Below are 13,106 nucleotides of genomic sequence, written 5' to 3'. Positions count from 1 at the left end.
TAGGAGGGAGGCGGGCTTTGACAAGGATGGAGCGAGACAGTTTGAGTTTTGCACCGAGAGAAGAAGTTTGAAGTGAGACAGAGAAAAAGTAGATGTTTTGATTTTGTTTGAACGCATGATTCATTTATGTTCGTCACAGATTAGTTTGACACTTGCATGTCAGAAGTAGGACAGAGTGGAGGAAACGTCATTCATTTGACCCGGAGTCTTAAAATGGTGAGTGCAAATGCTTAAGCATTCTTTTTTATTAGTTTATAGTTACAGCACCACGAGAGGTGTACTGTAAACTAATATATACTGTACATACATATACTTTTGCTAATTTAGTTTCAGGTGAGCAATGCAACAGTTCGTTTTGCTACTTTGTTTCAATGTCTTGTGCGTTTCACTAAATGTCGCCTTTTTCTTGGTAAAGGACTTTTTCGTAGTTTCGTATAAACGTGGCGGAATTGTCTGCCAGGATGCCAGCAGCAGCAGCACTCATGTCACCTCTGTGTCATCTCATCTTATTTACCTTTTTCCTTTCTTTAATTAATGTTATGCTTATAAATATAACTCTTAAGTTGCAGAAAACATCGAAGCTAAAGATGTTATAACTTCATCTGTTCACCCAGCCCTTTCATTGAATTCATTGACTGACACAAGCTTTTAGTCCCCCAAAGACAGACAATGAGCACGTTTTTTATGTTTTTTGGTTTATCACAGGCACAACGTGGGGTTCAGGCCTCCAAGGAATATCCGGGGTCCTTGAGGGGGTTCCAAAATGGACCCTTAAAGGTCTAACTCGATTTATTGGGGTCCTTGAAATTAAAGTTTCAGTCACTATAGTTCTCTCAATGATGCATGCATGATGCAGTAGCCTTAAAGTACAGATGAATACAGCTCCATTCAGTACGGTTTAAAGTAAACCAAGTAAAGAGTAATTATTTTGGAATAGATTTTTGTTTTTGCCTCATCACCCTTTATTTGGTCAGGGAGGAAGCTCAGTCAGTCTACAAATTCACTTAGTCATGCATAGCATTCCTCCACAACATGCAGCTCCAGTCAACTGGAACTGGATAGGTGCAACACAGTGCAGTCAGTCAGTAACAAACGCCTAATTTAATAATACAGTTTCTTTCATAAGCTGTTAAGAGTTGGCTTCGACTTCATCTGATGCTGAAGTGCTTTCAGGAATATGTGGATAAGCCCAGCAGAAGATAGTTTTGATACACGCAGCACCTTTGATGTGCTCCTGTGGCGCCGTGCACAGTCCAGTTCCCTGTGTGGTGTGCATCAGTGCTGGATAGGGGCATGGTAGTTTGAGAGGTTTAGACACACGCACACAAAATACAACACTCTACCCGTAATTTGCTTAGCAAATAACCAGGGTCAGTTGGCTGCAAACACAGATGTCTAATCCCTCTGCCCATTGTTGTATTACATCCATGGAAGATTCTCTGGACTTCATTTATTCTTAGTTGTATGAATAGGATATAGGCCTAATCAATATGGTGACTAGTTAGTGTATAGTGTCTGGGATCTTAATATCGTGGAAGTGTTGTCTTTTCCTGGTTTTAAAGCACAACAAGTTGTCATTTTCCGAACTTGTGTGACTCTGAGTCTGATTACTGATAGTAGTATACAATATCATTGTAACATCGATCAAGGTATTTGGTAAAAAGATAAGATGGTGATATTCAAATTTGTCAATCATATCTCCCAGCCCTACTCACACGTCAAGTCACGGCCCAGTCCCCCCCAGTGATGTTGCACGCTCGGCCTTGCTCGACACTTCCTCCTGATCAGACGCCAGCTGGCGCTCAAGCGATTGTGTTCCACCAGACATCATTCAGCAGACAGACACCATTCTCAACGATATCTCCAAAAACCTGTGGTTTTGTGCTTGATGATAACCGTCGTTGTCGTGTTGGAAGAAAGTGATGTTTGTGACAAAGGCCAGAGCCACCTGCTTCACGTCCGTCGTGTGGATGATTAGGGTGACACACGGCACTCCACAGGGTCTCATTTCACTCCTGTCATCAGCATCATAACAGGAGGTGTTCAGTCACACTCCAGTGTCTGCCCTCACCCAATTATTGTTACTAGTCCATAGCCAGGGATTTGCGCAACCAATCTAAGCAGATTTTAGACTTGGTAAGTTGGTACCGCGCCTGGCTGGCACTAGATGATCCCATAGCCTGTGGCAAAACCATTACATTTAGGAGAGGTTACAAATCGGCTTCATTCAATTGAAAGACATGTTATGAGCTACTGTCTGTCAATACATTCTGTGCAGGTGATTCAAGTGTTGGAAGCACTCGTCGAAGTCACTGAATGGCCCTGCGTACCACCCGTTTCGAATTTGCACATAATGCAGGAGGCAGCAGCGCGACCCGTTAATAAAAACGAGTGCTTCCAAACTCCAACACTAAGAATCACCTGCACAGAATTTCTTGACAGAAAGTAGCTCATAACATGTCTACGGTGGATTATTTTTTTTATGAAACAAACACCAAACATGCTACTGTGGGTTCTACAACACGAGACAATTTTGTAATTAAAGCACGTTATTGTCCACACACTACATATTGGTGTACCAAGTCAACATGTAACGTTAGATCTGTGTGTTTATCTGTTTAAATCAAATAACTTTGCACCATTGAGCCAGATCTCTCTCTCTCTGCCAGCATTGTTTGTGGTCTCGAGAGGCCAGCTGCAGCACACTACTATAAAGACAAGAGCACAATTAGACTATTGGAAGCACCTGCCAAAAAATTAACCCTGGCACTGCTCTCCCAGTCACTCTCCCCAGCTCAACTCACAGCAGCAGTCTTGTGAGAGTTCCTGAAAATGCTAAAAAACTGCTCACATTTTGGGAAAAGTGAAGAGTTGTTCCTCACTCCTCCCTTCATATGTCAAATTGCCATGAATGTCCTTCTGTCTTCATGGATGAAGACGGGAGGACAGACGGAAGGACAGAGCTTTCCTCATTGTGTAATGTGTAGTAGGATAGAGAGATAGTACAGTAGACAGGAGGAATGAGTTTGAATGCAGATGCAGTTGGGTGTCTACTGCATCAGTTTATACTTTATAGCAGACATTCATTCCGTTTCGGCCGGTGGTGTTTAGTCAAAAATGCCTTCCACACTGTCTGTGGGTGCCAGAATGCACAGTAATCGCACAGAGGAGCATACCAGTCATTTTTAGAGGGACTATGAGGTCACCCACCCACCCACCCACCCACCAGCCAGGCAGGCCAGTGAACGTCCAGTGGGATATGACATGGAGGATTTACAGCATATTTCAGCAACAGATGGGTGAGAGGAACAGCATGGATTCATTGGACCCTTCGTAGGTGGACATGGGAAATCGTTAAATAAATATTGTTGTTTGGCAGCCTGGGACATCTGCTGGGTAATTCCAGTGCATGGTGGATATTCTATTTTGAGTAAGGCTTATTTTGACTTGGACAGTTCAAGATGTTGTTTACAAAGTCATGTCACAAATATGGATTTGTTATAATTTTGCCATGTGTTGTGGTACAGTCGGATACATTTTGGGTATGAAACACTGGTTTAAAAAGCCACTAACGGAGACATAATTAGCCCAGTGGTTCCCAAACAGTGGTTCCCAAACACTGGGCAGAGACCCATGTGTATGGGTTGCAGCGACATACCAAAGCCTACACGGGTTGTGCAGTCGACGCGCTGTGATTGACAGCCTAAACCTAACTCTAACCTTAACCTCAGTAAAACTATACCTAAACCTAACCTCAGTAAAACTATACCTAAACCTAACCCTTGACCTCAGTAAACTTAACTTGCTCGGGGGCGTGGTTATAAGCACAACCCATGTAGGAATTAGTATGTAGCTGGGTTGCAAGTAAATATACAAAGGTATTATATTAGAGAATTGCACATTCACTCTAGCCCAGGTGCTGGACAAATGGCAGTACAAGAGGAAGAAATAGAGTCCGCAACACTGGTAAGGAATAACTCAGCTCCACTGGTTTAGAGCACTGGGATCTTCTTCCTGAAGAAGATCCTCTTCTTCCTGAAGAAGATCCTCTTCTTCCTGAAGAAGATCCCAGTGATCGAAGCGTTGAATTAATAAATCTTTCTTTCTCTTGCAAGTAAATATCCCTTTATTTTTTGTTTCCTGCATTTTGTTTTTAATTATTATTTCAAAATATTTTCAAAAAATGAATTAAACATTTTCCAGAAGGGATTTTTTTAAAGAACTAGTGCAAATGGCAGATCTACAAGCTTGTAGGTCGGCTGTTTGGGTCCTGACTGAGGATAGATGAAAACGTTTGGGAACCACTGATAGTCAGAAGAACAGAAGTCGTCGTTGACAATCTCTTGGCTTAAGTAACCTCTTTCACGCTGTGAGTGACATCAGTACAATGTCTATTTATACTGACAATCCTGGCGCATTGTGTGTGGACCTGTGGTCATTAGTTGTAATCTGATCCTGAGTGGCTTGTTCTATTGATATTGAGATGCTAATAGCCGCACAGCTAACAAAAGAGCTCTGTGGGGCAGGGCGCTCCACACTTCTGTGTAGTCTTCTTCTGAGTTCTGACCACATGTTGGCCAGTCAAAGCCTCTGTCTGTGCATAACTGGGTGGGTGGGGTTCAGATCTAGGATTGACAGCCCGGTCGTGGTGGCCTCCCCGCCCTTTAATTGGACAGCAGGTTTGGAAAGCAAACTGCACTCTCTCTAACTGTGTTTCGCCTGGTGTGTGTTCAAAGTAACAGGCGGGGAGGGACGGACACATAGGAAAAGAATGTTATTTTTAATTGTCTCCTTTTTTTTCCAGAGTTTTGAGGAAATGGTCTGGCTTCCATATTGAGGATGACATAAAGGGGTGGATTCAGGATGATTTTTCTACAAGCTCAAAAAGCGCTGCATCTGCAGTGTTGTGAGTCTGTAGATCAGCTTATTTTAAGTCTAAATGTGGCTGAAATCAGGTTTTGTCTCGTTGCAAATCTTTGGTAATTTGAACAAGGCTTAAGATAACAACCAACTGAAGCTGTAAAATGTATGGTCTGGTAGGAAAGGTATCAAGCAGCTATACAGTACAGTCTCTGATAGGCACTGGGCAGACATGAATTTATTCATCCGGCAGGGGAATTTCACTTTCAGCTTCTGCTGCTTAGATTGTTATGGGGAGCTTTGTACAAGTAGTATTTGTCCAGTCGACGAGCAAACTTTTCAAATAGTTTGACAGCATGCTTGGATGGAACCTATTCTCTTCTAGAATTTTCGGTGTTGTTTTCTTTGACATGAATTTACCGGCCACAGGCTGGCCTCTCTTGGACAGTTCCTAGTCTAGTTTGTGGGGGTCTCTGGTGTGTGACATTGCTCAGAAGGAGGTCTTCTATCTATACTATACTATGTAGGCAGTGGTTCTCAAAGTGGATTCTAGGGACTCTCTGGGTTCCTCTCTGGGACAGTGGTTCCCAAACCTTTCAGGTCGAGACCCAAAAGAGAGATTAGAGGGTTCCCCAATAGGCGGCCCGCGGGCCATTTGCGGAGCCGCGGAGAGCCCCCTTGCGGCCCGCAGAAGAATTAAAAAAGAAAAAATTGTTTTTTTTTTTGTTTTTTTTGGGGCGGTCCCAGATATAAATGGCATTAAATGGGGGTCAGTAGCCTATGCATGTCAAACTGGGCATCCTTTTCAAATGGGGTCCTGCCCTGAAAATGAATTTTCAGGGCAAGACCTCGACCTCACGCGTGCGGACTCGGCCCCCAGCCAAAATATGGCCCTCGAGGAAAATTAATTGGGGAACCCTCGATTAGATGTTTGCCCATGACCTAAACTAGTGAAAATTGCAGATCTACAAGCACACCAAAATAACTCTATTCAATTCAATTCAAAGGAGCTTTATTGGCATGAGAAAACATACGTTTACATTGCCAAAGCAAAAGTGGAACAAAACAATCAAGATAAAACAATACAATAAACATGTAAACAGAGCTGTGTTATATTAACACTTTGAGTAATACTATCTTGTGAGACTATAAAAGATTCCACACTGATGAAGGCTGGATAGCCGAAACGTTTGTCCCTGTTCAAAAATACAATAAATATTTTGAACTGAAGTCTTGGTGTGTGCGACCCACTACCGTTATTTTGATATGTTTTGAACGGGCAGCGCACCTACAGTCAGAGCGCGGTGGTCACATGAAGAGTAGATCTACAAGCACACAGCGCGTCACTTTGCGCCACGTTGCGAGCTTGTAAATGGGCTATTTCATTGCTTTTTTTTCCTTTTAAAAACTCTGACAGTATACAAATTTAATTTTGTCAATTTCATTCCATTTGTATAAAACCACTGCGTTAGGCGTTAAAGGGACACTTTACCCTTTTTGCAAAAGAATATATGTTAATGACGTTTAGAAGATCTAGAACACTTTCCTGGAGGTCTTTATGTGTCGGTGTGTAATCTGTGGTTTTATATATTTTAGATTTTAGCCCAGTGTCTATGATGTCATGGACACTTGGTTCACTTCCTTCCTGGACTACAATTCCCATAATGCTTTGGTGCACTGCTCCGTGTGGATAGGGGGAGGGCTGTCTTACTGAGACAACATGTAGTCCAGGAAGTAAGTGAGCCCAGTGTCCATAAACATCATAGACACTGGGCTCACTGCTAAAATCTAAAATATCTAAAACCACATATTACACACACAAAGACCCCCAGGAAAGTGTTCTAAATCTTCTAAACGTCATTAACCCATTTTGACCTGAGATCAAATTCTAAAAATGTCTTCTACATCCTGACAGTTTTCTGAAAAAGCTATGTGTCGTTCTTTAAAAAAAATAGCAGACCTACAAGCTCGTAGCGCGCCACCCTATGAGCTTGTAGATCTGCTACAAGCTCGTAGCGCGCCACTCTGTGGCCTATACCAAGGCTGGGAGGCGAACCAGTGACCTTCTGATTACCCAGTAGATGGCCTCTCTCTACCCCCCCTGCACACACACAAACACACAACATGTTCCCGCCCAGTTTCGAACTGAGGACCTTTCGCGTGTTAGGCGAACGTGATAACCACTACACTACGGGAACTGATATTCAGCATATGCAAGATAACACCATGCTGTATAACATCTGGGAACGGTACGGGTACACTGTGAAACATCTGGGAAGGAACATGACGCTAGTGTGTATAACATGGGGGAACTCGGTGAGTCATTGGGGTTATTCCGGGTTGTATATTCCCCATTTGGAACGGCCTCGCAGCTGACTGAGTGAGATATGCAGAGAGCTGTGCATAAATCCCTTTACACGTCCACTAGATCTGGCAATTAATAACTTGTGTACTGCAACCCGCAGGCAATGACTACTGAAGCATGTTCCCTGCAAGCAACCATTATAATTAACTGGTAGCTTTTGTTACGTGTGTGTGTGTGTGTGTGTGTGTGTGTGTGTGTGTGTGTGTGTGTGTGTGTGTGTGTGTGTGTGTGTGTGTGTGTGTGTGTGTGTGTGTGTGTGTGTGTGTGTGTGTGTGTGTGTGTGTGTGTGTGTGACTGTGTGTGTGCCATGTAGAGCTATTTCACAGATGCAAAGGCTTAAGCCTCGTGTATGAGCGAGTGTGATAGAGTCCCAGGGGTTCCCAAACTGTGGTGCGTGCATAGCCTGGCTAATAAGACAGACCGAATCGGCCGTTGGCAAAAAAAAAAATTGCCTGCCGGCGGATTACGGTCTGGAGAGGCTCAATTGTACGCCCATTTCCTACACCAGAGAACTGGTGTGGCCAATCGGCACACGGTATGTAATATGGGCGGGCTTTGGTACAGTGACGTTCAATGCTTGAGACCTTTGACTGACAGTAGCTCTGACCAATTGCGTCAAAGAGAAAATGTTTGAACCCGCCCCCCGGGAAACAAGATCCATACACAGCATCTCCAGACTCAAATACCACACGACAATGTGATTTGAGTCTGGCTTATTAGCCAGGCTAGTGCGTGCACCCCTTGTTTGTGGTGCGCAAACGCCCTAGGGGGTTGCGTGACATGAAAAGGGTAATGGCGGTTTTATGGCGTTTTTTGAGCACAAACAACAACTTCCGGTAAACCACTGTTGTAAGGAGATGTATAGAGTTAGCTGCATGAGTATACAGCAGCTGCATGTCTCTCAGTGCAGTGACATTCTATGGTTATTTGCCATAATCATATTACATTTTTTATCATTTTCGGAGGGGTGTGTCAGCTAGGTCAGGAGGTAACGGGTGCACGGCCAAAAAGGTTTGGGGACCGCTAGGTAGACAATAATCACTGACTAGAAGACGTCTGGAGGTGTGGTATACTATCTCTGTGTTTACCTCTTATCTCTCTCCTAGCTCTGATCCATAGCTCTAAATGCGTTTCATTTAGAGCTATGTTACTCTCAACTTCCGCCGCTCGCATGAATGCATACCAGCCTCTCCTCTTTAGCGTAAATAAAAATAACGTTTTTGCTACTCACCAAAACAAAGGCGAGTTGTGTCATTAGAAAGCCTACTTTCCTTAGTGGACGCACTCTGAGCCCCCCACCACACGTATAAACTGTACTTTTTGGCCAAAAGGGGATTTTGTTTCCACCGGAAAAAGAATACTTATAGTTACTCCGCTGCGCCCTCTACCGATATTGCCCAGAGGACTGCCTCATAGAGAATGAAAAAAAAATCCCTTTCTGGCCAAAAAGTACAGTTTATACGTGTGGTGGGGGGCTCAGAGTGCGTCCACTAAGGAAAGTAGGCTTTCTAATGACACAACTCGCCTTTGTTTTGGTGAGTAGCAAAAACGTTCTTTTTATTTACGCTAAAGAGGAGAGGCTGCTCTCATGCGAGCGGCGGAAGTTGAGAGTAACATAGCTTTGATTGATTGATTGATTGAAGAATTTATTAACAGTTTGCAGAATTACAGTACATTTCAAGCACAAACTCAATACAAAGGCTGTTAACTGTGAGTGGACGACCCAATTAAGCATTACACTTGTTTCCAATAGGGTCCACCATGTTCAAATCATCAAAACATTTAGAGACGTACAAATAGACACTTCTATAGACAGAACAGGAATTCATCATAAAGGAGGTAAAAAGGGAAAAGAATTGTATACAGTGAGGGGAAAAAAGGGGGGGGCGGGGGGGGGGGGGATTCAGATTTTACGGGGGCCAGTTTAAAATTGCAGCCATCCGTAGGTGCCCTTTGAGAGCGGTTTTGAAGGAGTCAAGGGATTCGCATGTCTTAATGACAGTTGGTAGGGCGTTCCACATTTTGGTGGCATAGGAGCGAAAAGAATTTAGTCCCTTGTTTGTGCCGAATCTGGGTTGTACATGGTTCGTTGCACTCCCTCTGGTGTTGTGGGTGTGGACTTCGTTAACATTAAGGAAGTATCTAGACAGGTACATGGGTATCTTGGTGGTGTATCGAATCTTGTGGACCAGACCCATTGCAAGATGCTGTACTCTGTCGTCGACCCTAAGCCATTCCAGCCTGTCGAAGTGGGCAGGGGTGAGGTGGGTTCGGGGGGCTAGATCAAGTAGGAGCCTGACCAGTTTGTTTTGGGAAGTCTGGAGCCTGGTTTTAAGGGCCTTTGAGGTGCTGTGGTACCAGGAGGTGCATGCATAGTCAAAGAAACCCTGTACAAGGGCTCCTGTTAAGGTCTTCAAGGTGTTTTTGTTGACCAGTGAGGAGATCCTGTAGAGGAATCTTGTTCTATGGTTGACTTTTTTGATTACGTTGGTGGCCATTTTATCACCGGAAAGATTAGCCTCCAGGATGGAACCTAGGTAGGTAATTTCATCTTTACGTGTGATAACATTGTCACCCACTCTAACCAAGAAGCCATTTGCCTTGCTGAGATTACTAATAGAGCCAAAGAGAATGGATTCAGTTTTTCCCAGGTGTAAAGATAGTTTGTTATCAGCGAGCCAGGTGCAGATTCTACCGAGTTCAGAGCTGAGGGCATTTTCAACCTGCAGTTTGTCCCTGTCCGAGACCAGCAGTGCTGAGTCATCTGCGAACAGGAACAAGTTGCAGTCACAAGCTGAAGTCATGTCGTTTACATATATTAGGAACAGTAGAGGCCCTAGTATGCTTCCTTGTGGAACGCCACAGCTCACTGGGAGGGGGGGGGACAGTGTTCCGTTCACTTCCACCATCTGTTCTCTCCCCTCCAGGTAGGATTGCATCCAGCTCACTGATGTGCTATCGAAACCAATTGCTTTTAGCTTGTTAACCAGTATGGAGTGGTTCACGGTGTCAAAAGCCTTTTGGAGGTCCAGCATGACCATGCCGCAGTATTTGCCAGCGTCCACCTCTTGTTTGATGTGGTCGCTCAAATAGAGAAGGCATGTGTCAGTGGAGTGGGATGTTCTGAAGCCAGATTGGAACTCGTACAATAATTTATTAGTGGCAAGATACTTTTCAACCTGTTCATAGACTATTTTTTCCATCACTTTCGAGATGGAACTAAGAATAGAAATAGGGCGGTAGTTGCCGGGGTCTAATTTACTCCCTTTCTTGTGCAAGGGGGTTACTTTGGCCAGTTTGAAATCTTGGGGGACCTGTCCCTGTTTGATGGAGAGGTTTACTATGTGGGTGATGATTGGAGCTATAGAGATGGCTGAGTCTCTGAGAAATTTGGAGGGAATGTTGTCATGGCCTGTGGCCTTGTGGGGTTGGAGGGCACTCAGTTTCTTAATTACCTCATCAGTTGTTACCATAGTTTAAAATCGTCTTTACAAACACCTAGGTTTCTGTAGAAGGTTGTAATGTGCTCTACACCAAAGAGCCCAGAGTGGGAGGGCAGTTTGTTAACCAGAGTTGTTGCTATGTTTGTAAATGAAACGCATTTAGAGCTATGGATCAGAGCTATCTCTCTCCTTAACTCGCTGATATAATACTACCTGGTAGTCTCCCTTATGTATTTCAAAAATCACTCTAGCTTATTCTTGCAAAAAATGTGACAAATTCGTAGTGAATGTTGAAAACCGGGACATGTTTTAGTGTTTTTACAGATTTGTCGACACACGCAGCTTGAAATTGGGACAATCCCAACCAAACCGGGACGCCTGGTCAGTCACCCTACTTACTCTCTTGCTGCTTCTGTGGAAAGTCAGGGGAGTGAGTGATTTATTATGTGTTTTGACAGGCTGCTAGCTCAGTGTGTGTTAGAGCGAGGAGCTAATAACACAAAGGTTGTGTGGGTCTGATCACCGTACAGGGTTAGACATGTTAGTTATGTCAGCATTTGTTTATGCTTTGCTTAGTGAGTGACTAGAAGACACTAGACACTCAAGACATTGGTATTCGGCGTTGGTATTCAGCTCTGCTAAGCTGATGGAAAAGAGGAGAGAACTGAACTGGCCTCTCTCCTTCCCTCACCCTTCTAGGGATCACTTACTTTGCCAACCCTGCCTGTTCATTGTCTGTACATGTGGAGTTGGCTGGCTGTGGATCTGCTGTTGTGTACTGTGTAATGGAAGGATGAATGCTGTAGCTGGCAGAGGCAGAAGCCTCACACACCCTGCCAGGTTAACCGCTCGTCATAAACCCTATATACTTAGTTGACCATAGTCCCGCAGGGCTCCATACACTCCTTTCCCCCCCCTCAATGAATCTACAAGCCCACAATATAATGTTCGTCCCAGAATAAGGACTCTAGTACAATGTCAACAACTAGTGCTGCACGATTCTGGCACAAGATGTGAAACTCGATTTTCCCCCCACAAGAATTGAGATCACGATTCTCATTTTTTTCCATGAACATATTTATTGTCTTTAGTCTGTAGTTGCAGAACATTTGACTTAAACCACTCTCTCTTGCTAAAACACAAGAGTAACTAAAATGAATTGGACAGCCAACTAGTGCTTGCACGGTTCTTGCTAGAATTTAGAAATGAGATCGCTTTGGTGTCTGAATCCAGATCGCAATCTTTTTTAGATTAATCGTGCAGCACTAACAACTAGCCAAAGAGCCCCAACCCCCCCAGAGGCAGACCGGCTCACAACTTGGAAACCTCTGCATGTCCCTCCCTCTCTCCTCTCCTCCTCTGGGCTTTTGTTTATGACTCACTCAGCCTCATGTGTGGAATGCCACTTGTCACTAGGAGAGCCCTAGATTGCTCATGGCCTTTGTAGTACGACAACACTCCAGCAACAGCAAGGGGTTCCCATCTCTGCATAGCTGTCACCGAGCCCACAAACATCTGTGATTTAATTTGTGACTCGGCATTAGAGAGTTGTTTGACCCATAGATAGAGCACGGCTAGATCTTTGTTAGGCCATGCACCGCCAAGGTGGCAATTTATGGTCAGCACTATGGCTCACATACCTCACGCATTGTCAACATGTTTATTATCATAGTGTAGTGGTGTAATTTAAAGTAAAAGTAATGTACATGTACTCAAGTACTGAACCTAAGTACAATTGTTTTATTTATTTTGTTTGTTTGTTCATTTTATTTTAAAAGTATTTTAAGTACTTCCAATTTTCAATACCTTTACTTCTACTCCACCACATCTCAGATTCAAATATTGTACTTTTACACCACCACAATTATTTGAAATTGAACACTTTAGTTACTAGTTAGTTACTTTTACTTTATTACAAAACATGTACAGTTCTGCTTTAGCACTGTACTTCAGCTGTTTCAAAATAGCACATGACGGTGTGACGCAATGCATTGTGAGCTTGTAGATCTGCTATTTTCAAAACATTTCTATACATTTTGAAAACTTGCGAAATGGGACATTCTGCATAACGATTACTTTTGGTATTTTAAGTATATTTTCATGCTACCACTTGTGCAATTTCTTCTCAAGTACATTTTTAATACCATACTTTTACTTGGAGTACTATGTAGTGTAGATTTATTTGTACCAAGTTGTGGCATTAATACTTTTTAGTTTACTTAAGTAAAATATGTGAGTACTTCTTCCAACACTGTCAGAGTGGTCGCTCTTTTAGGACATAGGTTCTCAAAGTGGGTTCGGGGACCCGCAGGGGTCCTTGAGGTAGTTCCAGGGGGTCCCCAGCTAAATGATAGTTTGAAACCAAATGGACCCTTATGGGTCTGTACACTGTAACAATTTGGGGGTCCTTGACCTGAAAAGGTTTGTGAACCACCACT

The 13,106-nt window shown here is 43.5% G+C and overlaps 1 protein-coding gene across 2 annotated transcripts in view; it reads left to right on the top strand.

Moving 5' to 3' along the window:
• Window positions 1–67: 67 nt before the first annotated feature.
• The window catches only part of arhgef10 (Rho guanine nucleotide exchange factor (GEF) 10), a 170,435-nt gene continuing 157,396 nt past the window's right edge, over window positions 68–13,106 (top strand). For both annotated transcript variants that reach the window (XM_079527214.1, XM_079527213.1), the window contains exon 1: window positions 68–216. The gene's annotated coding sequence lies outside the window, so the exon portion shown is untranslated. The remainder of the gene's footprint in view (window positions 217–13,106) is intronic.

This window comes from Electrona antarctica (genome assembly GCF_951216825.1).
Source record: "Electrona antarctica genome assembly, chromosome: 18".
In the NCBI taxonomy this organism is placed as follows: Eukaryota; Metazoa; Chordata; class Actinopteri; order Myctophiformes; family Myctophidae; genus Electrona; species Electrona antarctica.
Note: the sequence above shows the minus strand (reverse complement) of the source record. Positions and strands in the feature narration are given on the sequence as shown.